General features: G+C 45.9%; 1 protein-coding gene and 3 pseudogenes across 5 annotated transcripts in view; all 4 read right to left on the bottom strand.

The window, feature by feature from the left end:
- The window catches only part of LOC126175669 (rab11 family-interacting protein 4), a 954952-nt gene that overhangs the window by 107858 nt on the left and 823856 nt on the right, over window positions 1-23238 (bottom strand). The gene's annotated exons all lie outside the window — the stretch shown is intronic.
- On the bottom strand, window positions 2840-2957 carry LOC126177722 (5S ribosomal RNA; annotated as a pseudogene).
- LOC126177586 (5S ribosomal RNA) lies at window positions 7851-7968 on the bottom strand (annotated as a pseudogene).
- On the bottom strand, window positions 15737-15854 carry LOC126177539 (5S ribosomal RNA; annotated as a pseudogene).

Here is a 23238-nt window from a genome sequence, read left to right as displayed (position 1 = left end):
GTCCTTAGGTTAGTTAGGTTTAACTGGTTCCAAGTTTTAGGGGACTAATGACCTCAGAAGTTGAGTCCCATAGTGCTCAGAGCCATTTGAACTTGTTCTCGAATGGCAGACGCAGATACGAAGCCGTTATGTACTTATGGTGTGTACGTGTGTTGAACAGGGGACCCAGAAACGACGGAGAGGCATCGTCCCGCCGTAGCCCTCAGTGGTCCACAACCCCACAACAGGCCACAGCAGTCCACTCACTTCACCGCCGCCCCACGCCGAACCCAGAGTTACTATGCGGTTCGGTCCCCAGTGGACCCTCCACGGGATCGTCTCATACCAGACGAGTGTAACCCAAAATGTTTGCGTGGTAGAGTAATTATGGTGTACGCGTACGTGGAGACAGTGTTTGCGCAGCAATCGCCGACATAGTGTAACTGATGCGGAATAAGGGAAAGCATCCCGCATTCGCCGAGGAAGATGGAAAAACCGCCTAAAAACCATCCACAGTCTGGCCGGCACACCGGACCTCGACACTAATCCGCTGGGCGGATTCGTGCTGGGGACCGGCACGCCTTCCCGCTCGGGAAGGCTAGGCGGGCGGGTTACATATGATGTACTTGGTGCACAATACGGCGATCTTCCTCTGCACTTGTCAGACGTGGTCGCCAGGAAACTTAACGAGGAGCATGCTTGCCCTCACTTTCCATTGCAGTCCATTATCAGATCACTCATATCGGAATGTCGCACAAATTTGGCTATCGCACGATACCACCAGCAGCAGACTAAATGGAAACCCACAACCAGGTCACTCTCCAGCACTGTCACGTGCTGACAACGCGAAATCTTCGCGTCCTTCACAGTGATCACTCATCAACCTCGGATGCTGTTCACGCCCTTTATATGACCCAGAAGACCTGTGTAGCAGCACTAAACACGAACAGCACTAACGCATCTTATGGTCGTTCTACATGCCACGGAGAATTGCCATTCTAATACACGCCCGTCGGTTGTGTGTATGTGTACGAAATTACACTGACACTTGACCGTGTGCTGTGGGTGTTTCACTTTTTTGTCAGGAAGGTTTTGTCAACGACCGCTCAATGTACGTCCACAACTCGTGGAGACTGATCCAAGGCACTAACTTTTCGGTTTAAGGCGTCTCAGATTTGCTAATTGGAACTGACGACAGTCGAACTGAAGCGACTCAGAACTACCTCCATTTTCGCCAATTGTTTCGTGTATATATTACAGGGTGTCCCAGCTATCTTGTCCACCCAAAATATCTCTGGAACAATAACAGCTATTGGAAAACGACTTTCACCGGTATCAATGTAGGGCTGGGGCCCATGAATGTACATATTTGGAAACATTCTAAAACGAAAGCATATGTGCTTTTTAACACAAACTTATGTTTATTTTAAATGGACCTCCTATATTTTTTCTTTAGCAATCCATAGCATGACAAAGCACATACAATGGCGTTGATTACATCGCAATATTCCCATTACATCCCGAGATATTGAGACGCGAAGTTGACGCTTGAAACACCCGACATGCGCTGCTACCGCACGTCCTGAGGCTCAGGCGCGAACCCCATGCTGCCCGTAATCGCGATGTGATTTACATGTGTAATCACACCTCCATACTTATCAAGAGGTCCGAAACAACGGTAAAACTTTAGTCCACTTGCTCGTTTTACTAAAACCATCAACATGAATTTTACTATTACGAGTGAATGATTAACTGTCACTTGCGCTAGATCAACAGTAAAGTAAAGTTTTAACGTTGAACGGCATTACCTTTTTAGTAACGGATTAACGATAAGCGAAGTTAACTTTATGACTAACGTTGCGGTACACGGATGTGTTACAGAACCGCATCACCCCTAGCCTATGGGATAAATACCTGCTGGAATGTACGACGTTAATGCAGGATGGCAACAGACCGTATTATTCGTTTCAGACCTCTTGATAAGTATCGAAGTGTGATTACGCATGTCAATCACAGCGCGATTACGGGCAGCATGGGGTTCACGCCTGAGACTCAGGACGTGCGCTAGCAGCGCATGTCGGGTGTTTCAAGAGTCAACTTCGCGTCTTAATATCTCGGGATGCAATGGGAATATTGCAATGCATTCAACGCCATTGTGTATGTGCTTTGTCATGCTATGGATTGCTGAAGAAAAAATATAGGAGGTCCATTTAAAAAAACATAACTTTGTGTTAAAAAAACATATGCTTTCGTTTTAGAATGTTTCCAGATATGTACATTCATGGGCCCCAGCCCTACATTGATACCGGTGAAAGTCGTTTTCCAATAGCTGTTTTTGTTCCAGAGATATTTTGGGTGGACAAGATAGCTGGGACACCCTGTAATATATTTTATATATATATGACTGAGTAACGATGGGTTGGTAAATTGTCAAGGTACACATCGACTGCTGAATAGTGTGAATCGACAAACGAATTCAGCTGATAAGATTCAGAAGCAGTTTCGGTAGTGAGTAGATCTACATCCTCAAAACTACGTTTCGGTAATTTTGGTACATTACATATGTTACGTAGTAAATGGTTGGTTAACCGCTAGTATTGGTAGCGCTGGCAGGGAAAGAAACAAATGAATGTGCAAAAGAGAAAATGGAAGCCGATGACTTTATTTTTTTTTTTTTGTAATTTATTTTGCAAATAATTATAACCGCACATCATTCAGTGTTAGTCCAACTGTGTATTTATATCCTCAAAAAATATAAATTGCGTTTTCCCTGCCGCATGTCACTTCATGAGACCGGAGCCGCTACTCCTCAATCAAGTAGCTCCCCAGTTTGCCTCACAAGGGCTGAGTGCCCCCTGCTTGCCAACAGCGCTTGGCAGACCGGATGGTCACCCATCCAAGTGCTAGCCCAGCCCGTCAGCGCTTAACTTCGGTGATCTGACGGGAACCGGTGTTACCACTACGGCAAGGCCGTTCAACAACTCTAATAGCGAGCGATGTCAGGCACGCTAATGGGGCAATTTCACGCAAACAGTCATGTTAGAATACCTTCAAATCATCACCCTGAACTATGTCTTGATAAATAGGAGGGAATTTCGGAAAGTAACTTACACATTATTACAGGACGCTAAGTAACTTCCGTTCAGTATTGCGCTACACTTCAAAGAGGCAAAGATACACTATACTATTTCTCTTCATGGTCACAAAGTGTGTCTAAAGAACAGTTGGGAGGTTCAACAAATCGTTCAATTCCTGATCACGAAACCATCTGATAACTGCTCTGCCAACATGCTCATCATTCGAGTATCTTCCCCTCCAGAATTTCTTTGAACTCGCTGGGAAGATGGAAGTTGCGGGTTACAAGATCTGAACTTCCTGATCAGCATCACACACGTCTGTGCGCCCTTGGTCGAATAGTGGCACCATTTCACTGTGGCTGGACGTGACACTGCATTTGGTACATATACCGCCATAATTTCACGGTGTTCTCTGCCTCGTGATGGCTGGGTGTTGTGTGCTGTCCTTAGGTTAGTTAGGTTTAAGTAGTTCTAAGTTCTAGGGGACTGATGACCGTCGCAGTTAAGTCCCATAGTGCTCAGAGCCATTTGAACCATTTTAATTTCACGGTGAATCTGCTTACAATATAGACATTTTGCCCTTCCGCGCACTGCAGCTTCGGAGTAAGTTTCCAGCTCTCACGTTATTTCACACACACACACACACACACACACACACACACACACACACACACACACAGAGTGATGCAACTGTTATCCGTTCCGAAGCAGAATCCGTCTGCAGAAAAGCTGGATCATGTTCTCTATTCTGACAACGCGCCACTCTTCTTGGGAAGTGGTCTTAGCATGTAATTTACTTTCTGAAGAACGTAGATGTTCGATTCCTGCTATAGGAGTGTAACAACGTGTACCGAGACTCCTCACAGTCCAGGTGAACTACTTTCACGCTTCCGAGTGTCCAGTGGCGATATTTGCAGGCGTAAGCTAACACGTGTGCCCTGTGGTGTGCGGTGAACAGAGGTAGGTGTGTGGGCATGATGAACAACGAATCCCATACCGACAAGTGGTTTCTTGGTTGTATGGCTGCGTAACTGCTTTTGATTTCCAATCTTAAATATGTAAAGAACTTGCCGCGCGCTCCCACGACAACCGACAGGCAATACACCAAGTAACTGCCCACGGTGATCTCCCCTAGCACCGATTTTCTACGAATCGAACACGGCAAATACTAACACGAATTGTTTACAGACGAATGGAGAAACTGGTAGAAGCCGACCTCGGGGAAGATCAGTTTGGATTCCGCAGAAATATTGTAACACGCGACGCATTACTGAACCTACGACTTATCTTAGAAGACAGGTTAAGGGAAGGCAAACCTACATTTGTAGATTTAGAGGAAACTTTTGTCAATGTTCAGTGGAATACTCTCTTTCAGATTCTGAAGGTGGTAGGGGTAAAATACCGGGAGCGAAAGGGTATTTACAATTTGTACAGAAATCAGATGGCAGTAATAAGAGTCGAGAGGCATGAAAGGGAAGCAGTGGTTGGGAAGGGAGTAAGACAGGGTTGTTGCCTCTCCCCGATGTTATTCAATCTGTATATTGAGCAAGCAGTAAAGGAAACAAAAGAAAACTTTGGAGTAGGAATTAAAATCCATGGAGAAGAAATAAAAACTTTGAGGTTCGCCGATGACATTGTAATTCTGTCAGAGACAGCAAAGGACTTGGAAGGCCAGTTGAACGGAATGGACAGTGTCTTGAAAGGAGGGTATTAGATGAACATCAACAAAAGCAAAACGAGGATAATGGAATGCACTCGAATTAATTCGGGTGATGCTGAGGGAATTAGATTAGGAAATGAGACACTTAAAGTAGTAAAGGAGTTTTGCTATTTGGGGAGTAAAGTAACAGATGATGGTCGAAGTAGAGAGGATATAAAATGTAGACTGGGAATGGCAAGGAAAGCGTTTCTGAAGAAGAAAGATTTGTTAACATGGAGTATAGATTTAAATGTCAGGAAGTCGTTTCTGAAAGTATTTGTATGGAGTGTAGCCATGTATGGAAGTGAAACCTGGACGATAAACAGTTTAGACAAGAAGAGAATAGAAGGTTTCGAAATGTGGTGCTACACAAGGATGCTGAAGATTAGATGGGTAGATCACATAACTAATGAGGTATTGAATAGGATTGGGGACAAGAGGAGTTTGTGGCACAACTTGAGTAGAAGAAGGGATCGGTTGGTAGGACATGTTCTGAGGCATCAAGGGATCACCAATTTAATATTGGAGGGCAGCGTGGAGGGTAAAAATCGTAGAGGGAGACCAAGAGATGAATACACCAAGCAGATTCAGAAGGATGTAAGTTGAAGTAGTTATTCAGAGATGATGAGGCTTGCAGCGTAGCATGGAGAGCTGCATCAAACCAGTCTCTGGACTGAAGAGGAGAACAACAACATTGGCAAATGCTTGCCAAGACTCAGAGATGGAGTTCCCGTAGTATGGAGAGGACACGATCTGGCCGCGTTCGAGTGCGCTGATACAGCGAGCCTTGCCCGACCTGCGTTCGACTGGTAACTCCACGCCCTTACAAGCACACTTATCAGTCACGCAACATGCCGAAATGTCCCACCCACCATGGAGACAATAGCGCTTCTCTCTCTCTCTGTCTCTCTCTCTCTCTCTCTCTCTCTCTCTCGTCTGATGGTAGCTAGTCTCTCCGTGTAGTTGCTGGTGAGTGTACGAAGCCTTTGTTCTATGCCTGTCACTTGATAGATTACACATCCTTTGCCATACTGACTTAGTCCTCTGTGTGCCTTATGGTACCTAAATAGTTCGTCTTGTGGGAGCTTTGCGGAAAACCGCGGTCGACCTCTCGCCGTGTGAGAGGAAATGCGCTCGAAACCTTCAGCAGCCCCACCCTGACCGTCTGCTTAGTGCGCAGCAGCCCCTATTGCCATTCCGGCTGGCTGCTAGGGAGCGGATGTGGCACGGGCCCGCCGCGGTGACTAAGCCCCCAGGTGAGCCGCAGAATGTCTCCGCTCTGGCCTTGCACAAGGCGGCCTTTGTCAAGGGACTTGGGTCCCCAGCGGGGCGAAGGTCGTAGCAGCACTAGGCACTGTCACCTGTAGCAAATACCGTTGGCCATCCAGCAGCACTTGCGAAATCCCACGCACAAAACAAATTAACTTCTCCGGAAAGTACTGGGTTAACGCCGTTCTTTGCATACTGAATGAAAGAAACACGACTTTACAAGTAGCATTTGGAAGTTTCTTCGGCTTGTCTAACATTGTTATCCCATGTACGATGGAACTGAAGTTATTCTCCACAGTTGAATACACTCTGCATCTTCAAAACAACGAATTCGAGTAGCAGTTCTTTTACTGCGGAATTCATGAACTTCTGGAATGTTCAACTGACTGCCACGGTGCCAGGAAGATTTTAGCTCCCCTAAAAAACGTTTTACGCCACCTGCATATCTGCGAAAGTATGTGTGTTCTGATTCGATGCAGCAGGAAGCGAAAAGTACACTTCTTGTCCTCCTCCTCACCGAAGAATGAACTGGTGCGTTTCTCCATGCCACTCTATGCTGTGCAAACCTCTTCATCTGCATAATTACCACAATCTGAAACCATTTAAGCTTGTTTACTGTATTCATGCCTTTGTTTCCCTCTACAATTTCTACGCCCCCCCTACCTACCCTCCATTTCCTTCAATAACCAAATTCACAATTTCTTGATGCCTCGGCATGTGTCCTATCCGGCGATTCCTTCTTTTAGTCAAATTATCCGATAAATTTCCTCTCCAGTCCGATACAGTACCTCATCATCTGTTATTTGATCTCCCTATTTAGCCCTCTGCAGTCTTCTGTAGCACCATATATCAAAAGCAATCTTCTTATTGTCTGAACTGTCTATCGTCCACGTCTCACACCAAAAAAGTACCTAACACTTAAATTTATAGTAACCGTCAATAAATTTCTCTTTTTCAGAGATTCTTTTCTTGCTATTGGAAGTACACATTTTGTATCTTACCTACTTTGGACCTCAGTTATTTTGCTACCATCTATTAGTTTTCGTGTCGTTTCTTAATCTAATTCCCTCACTATTGTCTGGTTTAATCAGACTACATTCCATCACCCTTGCTTTATTTTCGTTGCTACTCACCTTATAGCCTCCAGCTCCTCTTCTCACTCCTTAGCCGCCTCTGACAAATTACTATGTCACCGGCAAATCACCAAGTCTTTATTTATTCTTTCTTTCCAAATTTCTCGTTGGTTTCCTTCAAAGCTTTCTCAATGTGCAGATTCAATAACACTACGGATGGGCTACAACCCTGCCTGTTCCATTTCTTACTGTTGCTACACTTTCAAAATTTACGACCAATGCTGCCCTTCCTCCTGTCTTGGATCGCAGAATAAAAAGTTCTACGACCACAAGTGCAAAGTGACAAACTGCGAACTCACATATTACGGGAAATTAGTTTCTCTCTTACCTATCATCGAACTACACTACATTGTGTACGAGTACGGCATCGCTGAAGACTAGATACCTTTAAATTCACTGCCTGTGAACGAATGGTTCCACCTTACAAACTCTCCCATAAACGAAATGTCGAACGGCCGAATTCTATATGACTGACTAAACTAAACTCCGTCCTAACAGGCCTTGGATGGCCCAACGGTACCGACCGTCCGCCGTGTCATCCTCAGACCAAAGGAGTCACTGGATACGGATACGGAGGGGCATGTGGTCAGCACACCGCTCTCCCGACCGTGTGTCAGTTTACGAGACCGGAGCCGCTACTTCTCAGTCAAGTAGCTCCTCAGTTTGCCTCACAAGGGCTGAGTGCACCCCGCTTGCCAACAGCGCTCGGCAGACCGGATGGTCACCCATCCAAGTGCTAGCCCAGCCCGACAGCGTTCAACTTCGGTGATCTGACGGGAACCGGTGTTACCACTGCGACAAGGCCGTTGGCTATATGACTGGCCGGAACACTGAATTCTCTCCAAACAATAATACCGGCAACTAAAGAATGAGCTGTGTTCTTGCTCACATCGTAATTTAAACTTGACTTTGAACGCGGACTAGTCACTTGATGTCACTTGTGTAAGAGAGCCATGAGGGACTTTTCAGCTCTTCTAAAGCTGCCCAAATCTTGTGCTGGTGATGTGATTTTTGAAGTGGAAATGCAAAGGAACAACTACAGCTAAACTGGGTCTCGGCTGACTTAGTGTACTGACGGATAGGGACCATCCAACATTGCAGTGAGTGGTTGTAAATAATCGTATGAAATCGGAGAAAAGATCCACTCTTGAGTTCCAAAGTGCTACCAGAAGCCCTGCTAGCACATGTACTGTACGTAGACAGTTAAAAAACTTTGGGGTACAATGGTCGATGATAATCTACATCTACATCTACATTTATACTCCGCAAGCCACCCAACGGTGTGTGGCGGAGGGCACTTTACGTGCCACTGTCATTATCTCCCTTTCCTGTTCCAGTCGCGTATGGTTCGCGGGAAGAACGACTGTCTGAAAGCCTCTGTGCGCGCTCTAATCTCTCTAATTTTACATTCGTGATCTCCTCGGGAGGTATAAGTAGGGGGAAGCAATATATTCGATACCTCATCCAGAAACGCACCCTCTCGAAACCTGGCGAGCAAGCTACACCGCGATGCAGAGCGCCTCTCTTGCAGGGTCTGCCACTTGAGTTTGTTAAACATCTCCGTAACGCTATCACGGTTACCAAATAACCCTGTGACGAAACGCGCCGCTCTTCTTTGGATCTTCTCTATCTCCTCCGTCAACCCGATCTGGTACGGATCCCACACTGATGAGCAATACTCAAGTATAGGTCGAACGAGTGTTTTGTAAGCCACCTCCTTTGTTGATGGACTACATTTTCTAAGGACTCTCCCAATGAATCTCAACCTGGTACCCGCCTTACCAACAATTAATTTTATATGATCATTCCACTTCAAATCGTTCCGCACGCATACTCCCAGATATTTTACAGAAGTAACTGCTACCAGTGTTTGTTCCGCTATCATATAATCATACAATAAAGGATCCTTCTTTCTATGTATTCGCAATACATTACATTTGTCTATGTTAAGGGTCAGTTGCCACTCCCTGTTTGGTTCGGGGGGGCGATCAACTGCGGGGTCATCAGCGCCCGTACAATGTCCCAATTTTTACGCAGTCTAATTTTTTTTTCACAGTCCAATCTAGCCACTGTCACGAATGATGATGATGAAATGATGAGGACAACACAAACACCCAGTCCCCAGGCAGAGAAAATCCTCAACCCGGCAGGAAATCGAACCTGGGACCCCATGATACAGAGGCAGCAATGCTAGCCACTAGACCACGAGCTGCGAACTACAATGGTCGAGCAGCTCCTCTTAAGCCACACATTTCTGAGTCAGCCCGATGGAAAGATTTGAGGTTTGGCGAATGTTTGGAGAACATCACCTAAAATCAAGTGAAATTCTAGCAGGAGGAGGTGATGTTATTGTATGGGGATGCTTTTTCGTGCATAATAAAGCTAAATGCGGGAGCACATGAACACGTTCTTCAACATCATGTACTGCGTATAGTACACCGAAAGTTCGGAAACGATGGTTGTACCACCAACACACATAAGACAGTATCTCTCAGGTTGTGAACTGTAACTTTCTTGAAATGGACTGCCCATAGACCCGAAGTGAACCAGATGGAACATCTTTGGGATGAGCTAGGAAGTCGACTTGCCTCCATACCCCAGCGTCCCGCATCATCACTACCTTCTCTGGTTTCAAATCTGGAGGAAGAATGGGCTGCCATTCCTCCACACACATTCAGGTAAATCATTTGAAGTGTCTCCAGCAGAGTTCGAGCAGTCATAAAGGCAAAGGATTGACACACCTCATACAATGTTTAATGATAGGTGTCCAGATACTTTTGGAGAGAGAGTGTGAACTGGCGAAGTAAAAACGCTGTTGGGGTAGTAGACAGATTTTGTTACTAAGTTTCTCGAACAATGTTGCTATGGCAAATACTAACTACAACTCTCGTGACTGTTACGCCACTACACGCGTCTTCCACCTGGAAACACTGAGAAATTAGCCATTTGCTGGGATACGTGGTTGGTAATTTTACATCACCATATGGCCAGCACAAGCTGACGATCAGGAAGGAAAGAGCAGACAAAAGCTTTGGCCTGTAGCAAACACGCGAGAACTGTATCAGCTTAGTGAAGGCGGAGCCCTTCCCCCTTTCCCCCCCTCCCCAGCGGCCACGACTTCTCCCCTTCCCCCACCCACCCTCATTACACGTGTTGTCTCGTACTTCGATCCACGAGCTTTCAGTTGATATGGGGAAGTCACGCTAGCTCTGAACATTCCGGCAGCCGTATTTCTGTATTCCGTACATGGCTCAATGAACTCCCGAGTTGTCAAACGCCTGATAATGTGGCCATGCTATACAAGCCATTGGCAATCATCTCCATATTTACTAGAAGCTGAAAATGTAACCCTACGTAAATGTTGAAGAGCAGATGCCCACGAAATTTCAAGATGTTTCCGCGAAAGCGCGCTCTAAAATGACGCCTTTACACAGCGATGGCGGCGGCGAGATGACGGACCGCCGAAATTTCGTGCAGCTTCCATTACGGTTTTCTGTCTGGCCAGGTACGTTTCAGACAACTACAGTTGTAAAGCAGTTTAATCGAATTCTCATTACACACAACAGCTATCGAAGGCAACAAGATAGCCGTGCTCGTGTTACACCATACCATTTTTGTGGAAGTTACGTTTTTTAGCAAATATGAAGCAAGACTCAAGAAAGTAACCTTACTTAAGGCAGTAGCTATTCACACTAAGATAATCCATGGGAATCGATGAAGATGGTAACTGAGAAGTGCTGGAAGTCTTAGTCTAACATCCCTATGTATGAGTGAATATTTCTTCAGTCCTTCCTAAATTTCGTAAGCAACAATACTCGTTTGGCACAGATGTAACTATGGTATTTGAATCCAGCTCGTCCCGAATAATGCTGTACCACCTCGCTCGATGGGATGACAGAGAATGAAAAAGATAGATAGTGTGTGTGTGTGTGTGTGTGTGTGTGTGTGTGTGAGAGAGAGAGAGAGAGAGAGAGAGAGAGAGAGAGAGAGAGATATGAAGAAAACTTAATTACATTAGCATATAAGCTTTGGGAGTGGGTTAATGGTAGTCATATAGTGGAGTGGAAAAAAAAGTCTTGACCCTTATCTGTTTCCCCTGCAGCGGAGGAATCTTACTTGCGCAGTCGACAATCAAGAATTAAGGGAGTTAGGCAAAGATTGCTGATTTGGATACTGAAGTGTTTACTAGGCATGGTGCTGCTCAGATAATGGTATTGCTTTGCTTTCTTCCAATACTGAAAGATAATCAGCATAGCAGCAATAGAGGAAACTAGTTAGCATGGCGGCTGGACTTTACTGTACCTTCGCATTTTGTTCATACACAATAGTGATGAGAAGGAGCAAATACCACAATGAATGCGAAAAAAAAAAATTATGAACACCAAACCCTTATATTATCAGCTGATACGTTACCGAACGAGCTGTCAGTCACACAAGAAAGTAACAAAAATTCAGATGAAAGGCGGTAATAATACGCCACTGACCAAAAGCTGATTTGTACGGAACACTTTTCCGGCTACTTTCTGACATTTAAAACGTATTACGCTAAAGAAAGTGTTAAAAAAACAAATTGTCTACATTCATTGCTTCTCTTTCAAGCTAATCTAATACATTAATGTAGAGAACTTTAAAATTAACTCTGTAAGCAGACATTTTGGTGCAGCATCCGCTGAGAGAAAAATATATGAAAAATGACAACCAGCGTCATAGTATTGCGAATAAATGCGACCTAATGACACACAGGTATTCGCCATTAACGCAAGGGAATTTTGTGCATTTGTGCATTAATCCGTCGTGTACAGAGCAGTAAATGTGTACAATGGAACTCTCGATCATTACGCAAATAGCGACACTGTCTTACCTGTGTTCGCTAAAACGGTGCGGCCGGCGAGCACAGCGGCGTAGCTTTTCAGGTGGTGTGCGGTCGCCGGACAAAGTGGGCGAAGCCCTAGGAGGGCAAGGGGCTGGGGCAGCCCTGCACGGCTTCCCGGGACGGTCACCTCGCCCCGCCTGAGGATCTGCGCATGCGCAGTTCGCTACCTGCAGTCACGTGCGCCCGAGGCGCAGGCGGAAACGCTAGCGTGACGCGCCAAATAAGTTCGGAAGTAGCCTCAAGCTCTATTCTCACGGAATGGGTTAATTCAACCCCCCGGGGGAACTACTGTGCGGTGGTGGTATATTCGCTCACGTCACAGCACTGGTTTTCCGATGGTTGCAAAAGCAACAGTATTTAGACTTTTAGTTAAACTGACTACTACTGACAGCCTAGGGAGAGCCAGTCCTGACAAAACTCTACCATCTGGTGAGCAAGATGTATGAGACAGGCGAAATACCCTCAGACTTCAAGAAGAATATAATAATTCCAACCCCAAAGAAAGCAGGTGCTGACAGATGTGAAAATTACCGAACTATCAGTTTAATAAGTCACGGATGCAAAATACTAACGCGAATTCTTTACAAGCGAATGGAAAAACTGGTAGAAGCCGACCTCGGGGAAGATCAAGTTTCGATTCCGTAGAAATATTGGAACACGTGAGGCAATACTGTCTCTACCACTTATCTTAGAAGCTAGATTAAGGAAAGGCAAACCTACATTTCTAGCATTTGTAGACTTAGAGAAAGCTTTTGACAATGTTGACTGGAATACTCTCTTTCAAATTCTGAAGGTGGCAGAGGTAAAATACAAAAAGCGAAAGTCTATTTACAATTTGTGCAGATACCAGATGGCAGTTATAAGAGCCGAGGGACATGAAAGGGAAGTAGTAGTTGGGAAGGGAGTGAGACAGGGTTGCAGCCTCTCCCCGATGTTATTCAACCCTGTATATTGAGCAAGCAGTAAAGGAAACAAAAGAAAAATTCGGAGTAGGTATTAAAATCCATGGAGAAGAAATAAAAACTTTGAGGTTCGCCGATGACATTGTAATTCTGTCAGAGACAGCAAAGGACCTGGAAGAGCAACTCAACAGAATCGAGAGTGTCTTGAAAGGAGGGTATAAGATGAACATCTACAAAAGCAAAACGAGGATAATGGAATGTAGTCGAATTAAGTCGGCTGATGCTGAAGGAATTAGATTAGGAAATGAGACACTTATAGCAGTAAAGGAGTTTTGCTATTTGGGGAGCAAAATAACTGATGATGGTCGAAGTAGAGGATATCAAATCTAGACTGGCAATGGCAAGTAGAGAATTTCTGAAGAGAAATTTGTTAACATCGAGTATAGATTTGGGAAGTCGTTTCTGAAAGTATTTGTATGGAGTGTAGCCATGTATGGAAGTGAAACATGGACGATAACTAGTTTGGACAAGAAGAGAATAGAAGCTTTCGAAATGCGGTGCTACAGAAGAATGCTGAAGATTAGATGGGTAGATCACATAACTAATGAGGAGGTATTGAATAGGATTGGGGAGAAGTTTGTGGCACAACTTGACTAGAAGAAGGGGTCGGTTGGTGGGACATGTTCTGAGGCATCGAGGGATCACCAATTTAGTATTGGAGGGCAGCGTGGGGGGGTAAAAATCGTAGAGGGAGACCAAGAGATGAATACACTAAACAGATTCAGAAGGATGTAGGTTGCAGTAGGTAGTGGGAGATGATGAAGCTTGCACAGGAGAGAGTAGCGTGGAGAGCTCCATCAAACCAGTCCCAGGACTGAAGACCACAACAACAACAACTGTTAAACGGGTGCTTTCGGTAGCAACGCCAGGGTTCCAAAAATTAACTTTAACTCGAGGAATGAATGCCGCGGTCAAACTTATGCTGTAAGTTTCAATTTCTTTGTCGAAGATGCGTCGTATGACGCGCAGGACCATTTGCTGTCAATATACAATATTTAAATATTGAGTGTGATTTAGTAGAAGATGTCGTGCAAATCTCTCTCTCTCTCTCTCTCTCTCTCTCTCTCTCTCTCTCTCTCTCTCTCTCTCTCTCTAGCCATTTGTCATTGTTTCAACAGGAACTTCTACGGTCGCATCTGTGTATACACAGGGTGCTTCAAATAGATTCATCCAATTGCACAAGACTTTCATCTTCATGAATGAGCGTAGAAAATTTAAGTACATTTTAACTTACGCATCGATACTAAATGTTTAACTTGGCACCATTTGCAAGTTGCCACTCAAGTAGCTCATGCGCAACGCCAGCTGACTACAATAGGTATGTACCGGCGGGGTCGTAAGTACGTGAGCTCAGAAAGTTGTTGGTATTAACATGAGACGCTCAGAAAAATCAGCGCCGAAATATGGTGATAGGAAGTTGAACCAATCTGTACACCAGAAAAGTTTTAATTTCATATCGTTTTAAGTTTGTCGTGTGAGCGGCGGAGGGCACATCAAGAGCCAAATGAACATTAAGACTAAACGTTATCGTGCAATGTACCCCAAGGTTCTCTATATGTATGCATGCAGAACATACATACATCCTCGTAAAATCAGATTAAAAAAATGTTTGTAGTTCATACTCGAGTTAGTATAAGTTTCTATCTTCATTCATCGAGAATCTAGAAGAGTCTTATGAAACCGGATAAATCTCTTTAAAACATGTACTTTGCAATTTTATCTCTATCGGCATTTGATCTGTTTCACGGTGAGTACGGATAGTACAATTACTACTTTAAAAACAGAAAATGATGTACAAAAAGTGCTACTAGACGAACTCATTTGTGAGACAAAAGAAGGTGATGCAACTGAAAATGAGTACAGCAGAAGTGTCCAGTCTGGTGATGAATTTTCGAACTTAACGATTTTGGAAAACAAAAAGCGCGTTTGAGTGCATCATCCGAGGAAGAAACGATCATGGCTGTACAAAACTTCCTCTTAAGACAGTCGTCCTCCTGCTATTATTATACGTCATACTCCATCAGTAACAACGCAAACAATATCACATTTGAAAAGGAAGCATGGCACTTCTTGATAGCTAGGTCAACATGATGTACATGCAGATACGACTGAGGACATCGTTGCCTTCACCAGCCACATCGAACGTTTCAAGCTGCAGCGAACCAGGTTGTCATAAACAATGCTAACAGGTGCAAAGTCTGTGAAAATAAATACCTGTTTTAAACGGGAATACTATTACAACTTAATACCTATTTATTATTACTGTGATTTAGTTGTTACATATAATTCTGTGTATGTTGGCATTACAGTGACTTTATATTTGGCGTATTTGCATAAAACAATTATGGATCCTCGTGACTGATGTACACTTTGTGAGATAGTTTGCACGGTACACAGCGTTAGTTCTTGCATCACGTTTCCACATCGATGATAAAAATCCATACTGTTGGTCACAACAGGACCCGATGTTCCGTGTAGGAACGATGCCCTCTCCCCCTGAACTCGCACTCTGTAGCCACGCTCGCAACAGTATACAGAGTATACTCTCCGTCTTCAGGCCACGAGTGGCGTATCGCGACCATCCGACCGCCGTGTCATCCTTAGTGGAGGATGCGGATAGGAGGGGCGTGGGGTCAGCACACCGCTCTCCCGGTCGTTATGGTGGTATTCTTGACCGAAGCCGCTACTAATCGGTCGAGTAGCTCCTCAATTGGCATCACGAGGCTGAGTGCACCCCGAAAAAATGGCAACAGCGCATGGCGCCCTGGATGGTCACCCATCCAAGCGCCGGCCACGCCCGACAGCGCTTAACTTCGGTGATCTCACGGGAACCGGTGTATCCACTGCGGCAAGGCCGTTGCCATGTAGAGTATACAGGGTGGTTATAATTAAACTTTCGCTACTTGCTCCATTGTAGACGGAAAGCTATTTACCGTATGGGTACACAACTTTATAGGAATAATGTTCAGACTACGCCGCGGGATTTGCGTGTTAATAGTTTTAGTGTCAGGACTTCCCGTTAGGCGCCCTTACTGGAACAGCGAGTTAGGGTTGATAGGCATGGGTGAGCGTTATAGTAGCAGCCAGTCAACATGGATTTGCACAAGGCGAACAGGGCTTTATTCGTAAAGCTGCTTTATCGAAACAATATCAATGGTGCTGCTGCTTTTCGCGTGTATCGAAGCATTAAAGAAATACAGAGGGGTTCTCTTTCTGCACGAGTTTTGACGTACATAATTCAGAAGTTCGCATTAACTGGCGATTTGGAAACTGCTCCTGGGAGAGGCCGACTGTCACTGGGCCACAAATCGTCGAAGTAGTTCCTGTTGCTATGGCTGAAAGTGCTGCATGCAATGTGCGGTCTTCAAGCAGTGCGCGAAGAGGGTCACGACAGCTGAACATTCCATTGGGCTACCGTTCGAAAAATTCTGCGAACAGTTGCTGAAATGGTGTCCTTTAATACGGTTGTAGGTTGTCATGAACTGAGCGCATATGGTCTCACACTGAGCAACTTTTGTAACCTGGAACGTACAGATGATGCGCAATTAACAAATGCTGCCTCTCAGGCGGTAACTAAAGTGTTTCTTCCACTGGTTTATTCGTTCTCTCTCTCCTGCATGTCTTTACAAATGTTTCCACAACATTCCCTTGCCCCTCTGAAGTAACGAAAGTTTGAGTATAATAACCACCATATACATGTGACTAGGCAAAGGCCTTGCCGCAGTGGATACACCGGTTCCCGTCAGATCACCGAAGTTCAGCGCCGTCGGGCACGGCGGGCACTTGGTTGGGTGACCATCCGGCTGCCATGCGCTGTTGCCATTTTTCGGGGTCACTCAGCCTCGTGATGCCAATTGAGGAGCTACTAGACCGAATAGTACCGGCCCCCGTCAAAGAAAACCATCGTAACGACTGGGAGAGCGGTGTGCTGACCCCACGCCCCTCCTATCCGCATCCTCAGCTGAGGATGACACGGCGGCCGGATGGTCCCGATGGGCCACTTGTGGCCTGAAGACGGAGTGCATGTACATGTGACTAGTACCGCAACAACCTAAACAACGTTACTCATCTGCTGCTACCTGCAAGAAGGCTGAGCTCCTTATACTGTTTTGTCACGTTGTGCGGACCCATTGACTACAACCGGTTTACAGTACAGCTAGCAGGAGACGATGTTCAATTTCTCTTCCCTCGTCATAAACGATAGTGAGCACTGTGCTTCGCTACGTTCTCAGTTTGTGTGCGCTGTCGCAGATGCTGTCTGAACCTTTACTCAGTTGGTGTCCGCTAAAATTGGAGTTGTCAACTGCTTTTAGAGTTAGACATGTATGTTTAAATTAATAAGGGTAGTAATCGTCAATGGACGTACAATAGTAATGATGATTAATCCATTAGATTAAGGACTGCAAATCTGGTTTAATCCCTTGTCATATTGTTTTTCCGCTACTGTCTTAAACTACCCCATTGGAAACGGCTATTACACTAATGTGAAAAATATAGTGGTACGCTGAGACATAATGGTGGACTTCCGTAGGAATTTTGTTTACTTTGGTTTTGTGACATGTCGATGAAGGTAGTGCGCAATCGGCATTCGGGGGGGGGGGGGGGGGGGGTGGGAGGGGGGGGGGAGAATTGCAACACACTAAATTTGCCATTTTTCTAACAAATGTTCTTATACATAACAAAAAAAATTATACAGTTGTCACCTAGTCACGAAAACGTTCTGACGATATAGGAAAATATTTGCTTTAATTCCATCCTTGTATCACAATGTTAATTTGTCATCAGGATATTAACTTCTGTCAATAAAAACTGTCTCAGTCCTGAGTAAACTTGTTGCATTACAGGTATCGCGCCACTGCATGTAGTGGTGCAGTCAAAATTATTACCAATTTCGGCTTCGTCAGGCAAATAAAATTATGATCTGCGAAAAGTACTGCTGAAGCGCACATACTGCACATGAAGAGAGACACACTCGTGTGTTTTTGCTCAGGTCTGTAGATGGTCAATACCGAGAGAAATTAATAACTTCATTACAAATTAACACTGTGGTCCAAGACTCGAATTATAATAGAGCGAAATATTTATAATAGCCCAGAGAATTGATGGTTATCTGTGGCGTATGAGAATCCAGTAATAAAAACTCAGCAGTCCAGATTCCACGGTAGAGCAAGTGAACCCCCTTGCAGCCAAGCCCCCTCTCCCTGTCGTGTTCGTACGTGTAGTATATATTTTCTTTCTAGAGCAACGAACTGCCTGGAACTTTCACCTGTCGCTGCGATCGCAGCACCTCGCCGGACCCGCTACACAGCAGGAACTTGTTACGAGGACAGTTGCGAACTAATATGTAGAGCAGGCGGGCGTTTCAGTCCCTCTAGACACCAACTGCATCGTCACAAGTAATGTAGCACTTTCTCCTGTGCTCACGTTCAGCATTTAATTGAGTTTAAATTGACTAACAGCACAGATTAAATTGTAGGGGATGGTCCGGACATGAACTCCGCAGTGCTTTGCTATAAATGCCCTATTAGATATGGTGTGTCACTTGTTTCTTCCAATGCGAGAACTTCGTCTAGTCAGGATGGAGCGAACGATCTATTTCTACACTATGGATTTATCGGGACACACATTCATGGGCAATCTCAGGTGCTTCGTTAAAGATTTACCCCGATTAGCCCAAATATTATGACCGGTGTCCACCGAGAGGTTGAATGCCTCCTGGTACTTTGCGGGCTCGTGACGCAGTAAGGAAAGACTGTAAGCGGAAGAGAGGAATGGGCAGTCATTACAGCGAAGATGCGGGCCGCAAATGCGGAAACCCACTGATATAAGCGGCTCTGAAAAGAACACACTGTTGTGGCGCTGCGTGTGGAAACGAGAATCCCAGAAACGGCGAAGCCGGTTGCCTGTTAGCGTACTACTGTCCTGAGCACCCATGGAAAGTGGTTGAAGGATGGTGAAATAACGAGGAGGCCGTGTGGCATTGGATGACCACGTCTCGTCACAAAACGTAGAGATCGGAGGATGCTCCACTGTATGATCTGTATGATGTGGCACATCTGACGTCAGAGTACAATGCTGGTGTAGGCACAAGTGTTTCGGAACACACCGTTCGAAGGCCATTGTTGAACATGGAGCTACACATCACACGACCCCTAGACCCCTTCACGTGTCCCTGTGTTGACCCAACGACATAGTGAGTTACGATTGCTGTGAGCACAGCATCACTGAGTTTTCACCGTGGATCAATAGAAAAGTGTCGCCTGTTGAATAGTAGCATTTCTTGTTACACCATATACACTCCTGGATATGGAAAAAAGAACACATTGACACCGGTGTGTCAGACCCACCATACTTGCTCCGGACACTGCGAGAGGGCTGTCCAAGCAATGATCACACGCACGGCACAGCGGACACACCAGGAACCGCGGTGTTGGCCGTCGAATGGCGCTAGCTGCGCAGCATTTGTGCACCGCCGCCGTCAGTGTCAGCCAGTTTGCCGTGGCATACGGAGCTCCATCGCAGTCTTTAACACTGGTAGCATGCCGCGACAGCGTGGACGTGAACCGTATGTGCAGTTGACGGACTTTGAGCGAGGGCGTATAGTGGGCATGCGGGAGGCCGGGTGGACGTACCGCCGAATTGCTCAACACGTGGGGCGTGAGGTCTCCACAGTACATCGATGTTGTCGCCAGTGGTCGGCGGAAGGTGCACGTGCCCGTCGACCTGGGACCGGACCGCAGCGACGCACGGATGCACGCCAAGACCGTAGGATCCTACGCAGTGCCGTAGGGGACCGCACCGCCACTTCCCAGCAAATTAGGGACACTTGCTCCTGGGGTATCGGCGAGGACCATTCGCAACCGTCTCCATGAAACTGGGCTACGGTCCCGCACACCGTTAGGCCGTCTTCCGCTCACGCCCCAACATCGTGCAGCCCGCCTCCAGTGGTGTCGCGACAGGCGTGAATGGAGGGACGAATGGAGACGTGTCGTCTTCAGCGATGAGAGTCGCTTCTGCCTTGGTGCCAATGATGGTCGTATGCGTGTTTGGTGCCGTGCGGGTGAGCGCCACAATCAGGACTGCATACGACCGAGGCACACAGGGCCAACACCCGGCATCATGGTGTGGGGAGCGATCTCCTACACTGGCCGTACACCACTGGTGATCGTCGAGGGGACACTGAATAGTGCACGGTACATCCAAACCGTCATCGAACCCATCGTTCTACCATTCCTAGACCGGCAAGGGAACTTGCTGTTCCAACAAGACAATGCATGTCCGCATGTATCCCGTGCCACCCAACGTGCTCTAGAAGGTGTAAGTCAACTACCCTGGCCAGCAAGATCTCCGGATCTGTCCCCCATTGAGCATGTTTGGGACTGGATGAAGCGTCGTCTCACGCGGTCTGCACGTCCAGCACGAACGCTGGTCCAACTGAGGCGCCAGGTGGAAATGGCATGGCAAGCCGTTCCACAGGACTACATCCAGCATCTCTACGATCGTCTCCATGGGAGAATAACAGCCTGCATTGCTGCGAAAGGTGGATATACACTGTACTAGTGCCGACATTGTGCATGCTCTGTTGCCTGTGTCTATGTGCCTGTGGTTCTGTCAGTGTGATCATGTGATGTATCTGATCCCAGGAATGTGTCAATAAAGTTTCCCCTTCCTGGGACAATGAATTCACGGTGTTCTTATTTCAATTTCCAGGAGTGTAGATGGTTGGGTCCTTATAGCCGTCATCCAGATTGCTTGAAACGTGCACTGAGACACAAAGGAAAGCCGGTGAGAGCGGAATTACACTTTGGGGTACACTGAGTTGGGCTTCTATGGGACCTATGGTAGTACTCGAAGACACCAAGACCGCAGTGATCTGCGTGAACATTATTGTGGACTACCTGCATCTCTTTACGGCTGAAGTCTTCTCTGATGGCGAGGACACGTACCAGCAGGATAATTCTACGCAAAACAAGGCGAGAATCGTGCTGTAGTGGTTTGAGAAGCATGATAGCAAACTCACGTTGATGACTTAGTCGGCAAATGCTGCTGAACTGTAGCCAGTGGGAACACACATCGGGCGCCAGCTGCGTGTCCTCTGATAACCGTCCCGTTATTTTCCGGAGTTTGGTGACCTGTGAGTAGACATCTGTTTCCACAAACTTCTGGAAACCTACCAAGGGCTTGTAGAATCCATGCCAGGCAGAAATGTTACTGTGCTGTGTTTGAAAAGTGGACCAACACGCTATTAAACAGATGGTTATAATGATTTGGCTCGTCACGAGAACGAATGGAGCAGTTCGGGGTGTAGAATGACTGGAGCATCGTCACGCACTGTAGTGGCCATCTGAGTGACAGTCAAGCGGGGGGCAATAGGTGCGACAAGGTCTCAATTGATAGCGGCCAGATCGTGGGTACCCGACAAACGGAACCGTGCAAGCACTTGTCTCCTCACATTTTGCGTGTACAGAGCCCAGAAAATTGACCCTCCAGGTTAGCCGAGCGCGCTAACGCGCTGCTTCCTGGACTCGGGTAGGCGCGTCGGCCCCGGATCGAATCCGCCTGGCGACGACGAGGGCCGGTGTGCCAGCCAGCCTGGATGTAGTTTTTAGGCGGTTTTCCACATCCCCCTACGTGAATACCGGGTTGGTCCCCACGTCCCGCCTCAGTTACACGGTTCTCATACATCTGAACACTTTCGCGCTGTTCCATGGATTACACTAGTCGCAGACAGTTGAGGTACACTGATTCCTTCCCGGGGTGTACGGGGTGGCGGCAGGAAGGGCATCCGGCCACCCCTTCCACTAACATTGCCACGTTCGATTAACCAAGCCGACCCTGCGTATCCGCGGGAAAAACGGCATAAGTAAAAGAAAGGAAGAAAGGAAGAAAGAAAGAGCCCAGCAGAGAAACTCTTCCCCCTGTCAGATGCTGTGGTCGACAACGCTTCGTTGGCAACTGTCGGTGAGGAGTATCGCATATTGTAATAGCGGATAGACTGGCAACGGTGGAGCAATTCACTCCCCATTTCAGTGATGAACAACGAGTGATGGGTGCAGGGTTCGAACACGCCGATTTTTTTTTTTTTTTAAGTTATTGACATGCAAGAGAGAGAGTGAGCGCAAATTATGTTCATGTAAAACAATTTTTGGTTTTGTTGTGGCACAGTGTGCTCTACGCAGCCTGATAAATTCTTAGCAGAAGTGTGGTAGGTGATGGACGTATTCAACAGTGCTACTTTCACTTGTGATTGTATCTGTTAAATGAAGATTTATTGTAAACTACAGTTTTTTTTAAGGTAAGACTGCAGCACTGCGCAACTAGTCGGAATGATTGTTAGCAAGTTAACTTGCTCAGAGCTGATACGAAGACTAGTCCTCTTCCCTCAATCATGCGTTAAGATATCAATCGATTAAGCTGTTTGATTTTTATAGAACTTCTCTGTTAACACTGTATCCTTTTCAAATCATTGTTCATTTTGTTAAGCATAACATTGTTCAGAGCAATGTGTGTAGAGATCAGGCGAAATTTTACTCTGTCTTTTTTGAATACACACTTCATTCTAAAATAGTTGTCTTTGAATATCACTTCATAGGAATAGCTACTCTCCCCATTCCACTGTTTAAAGACGGTTTATCATTACGCATTAACACATTGCACCATGTGGTATGCAACAGTTTGAATATTTATTTTGGAACAGAATTCTAGCGTAGCCGCTGCCTGCTTACTGTTTGCTATTCTGCTTTCGAGAAGTGTGCAACAACGTTGTCAAGACCTAAGGTAAGCAGAAATTTCAATTAGGGTCAGATAATTATTTTACTTCAGTTGCGCATTTAATATAAAGCCAAGTTGTATTCAGACCAGTTATAGTTCAATTCAAGTTAGGTGCTGTTTAGTCAAAGATTAGCATACGAGTTTACGTTGGAGAACAGTTTGTTGGTGCATAGTTTTAGTAATACGTAGATTTTTTTATGGGCTGGGAGGTAAATTTGGACTAAATTTCACAGGGAAACATATAGCGGGGAGGTTACGATATTTACATGGCGCCCCCATACGTCTGCTGACGTCCCTCGCGGGTCAACGACACAGAAGCCTAGTTCGTTCATATGGACACGTCTCGCCGAAAGGCGTACTGTGACTTTTACAATGTGATTCACCACCCCATCAATCTTGTTCAGAATGGTTTGAGGAACGCCCACGCAAACGAGGGCGTTTCTGAGCTCTGCCAACCCGACGTCACTCTTGATTA

The sequence above is a fragment of the Schistocerca cancellata genome, chromosome 3 (genome assembly GCF_023864275.1).
Source record: "Schistocerca cancellata isolate TAMUIC-IGC-003103 chromosome 3, iqSchCanc2.1, whole genome shotgun sequence".
Taxonomy (NCBI): domain Eukaryota; kingdom Metazoa; phylum Arthropoda; class Insecta; order Orthoptera; family Acrididae; genus Schistocerca; species Schistocerca cancellata.
Note: the sequence above shows the minus strand (reverse complement) of the source record. Positions and strands in the feature narration are given on the sequence as shown.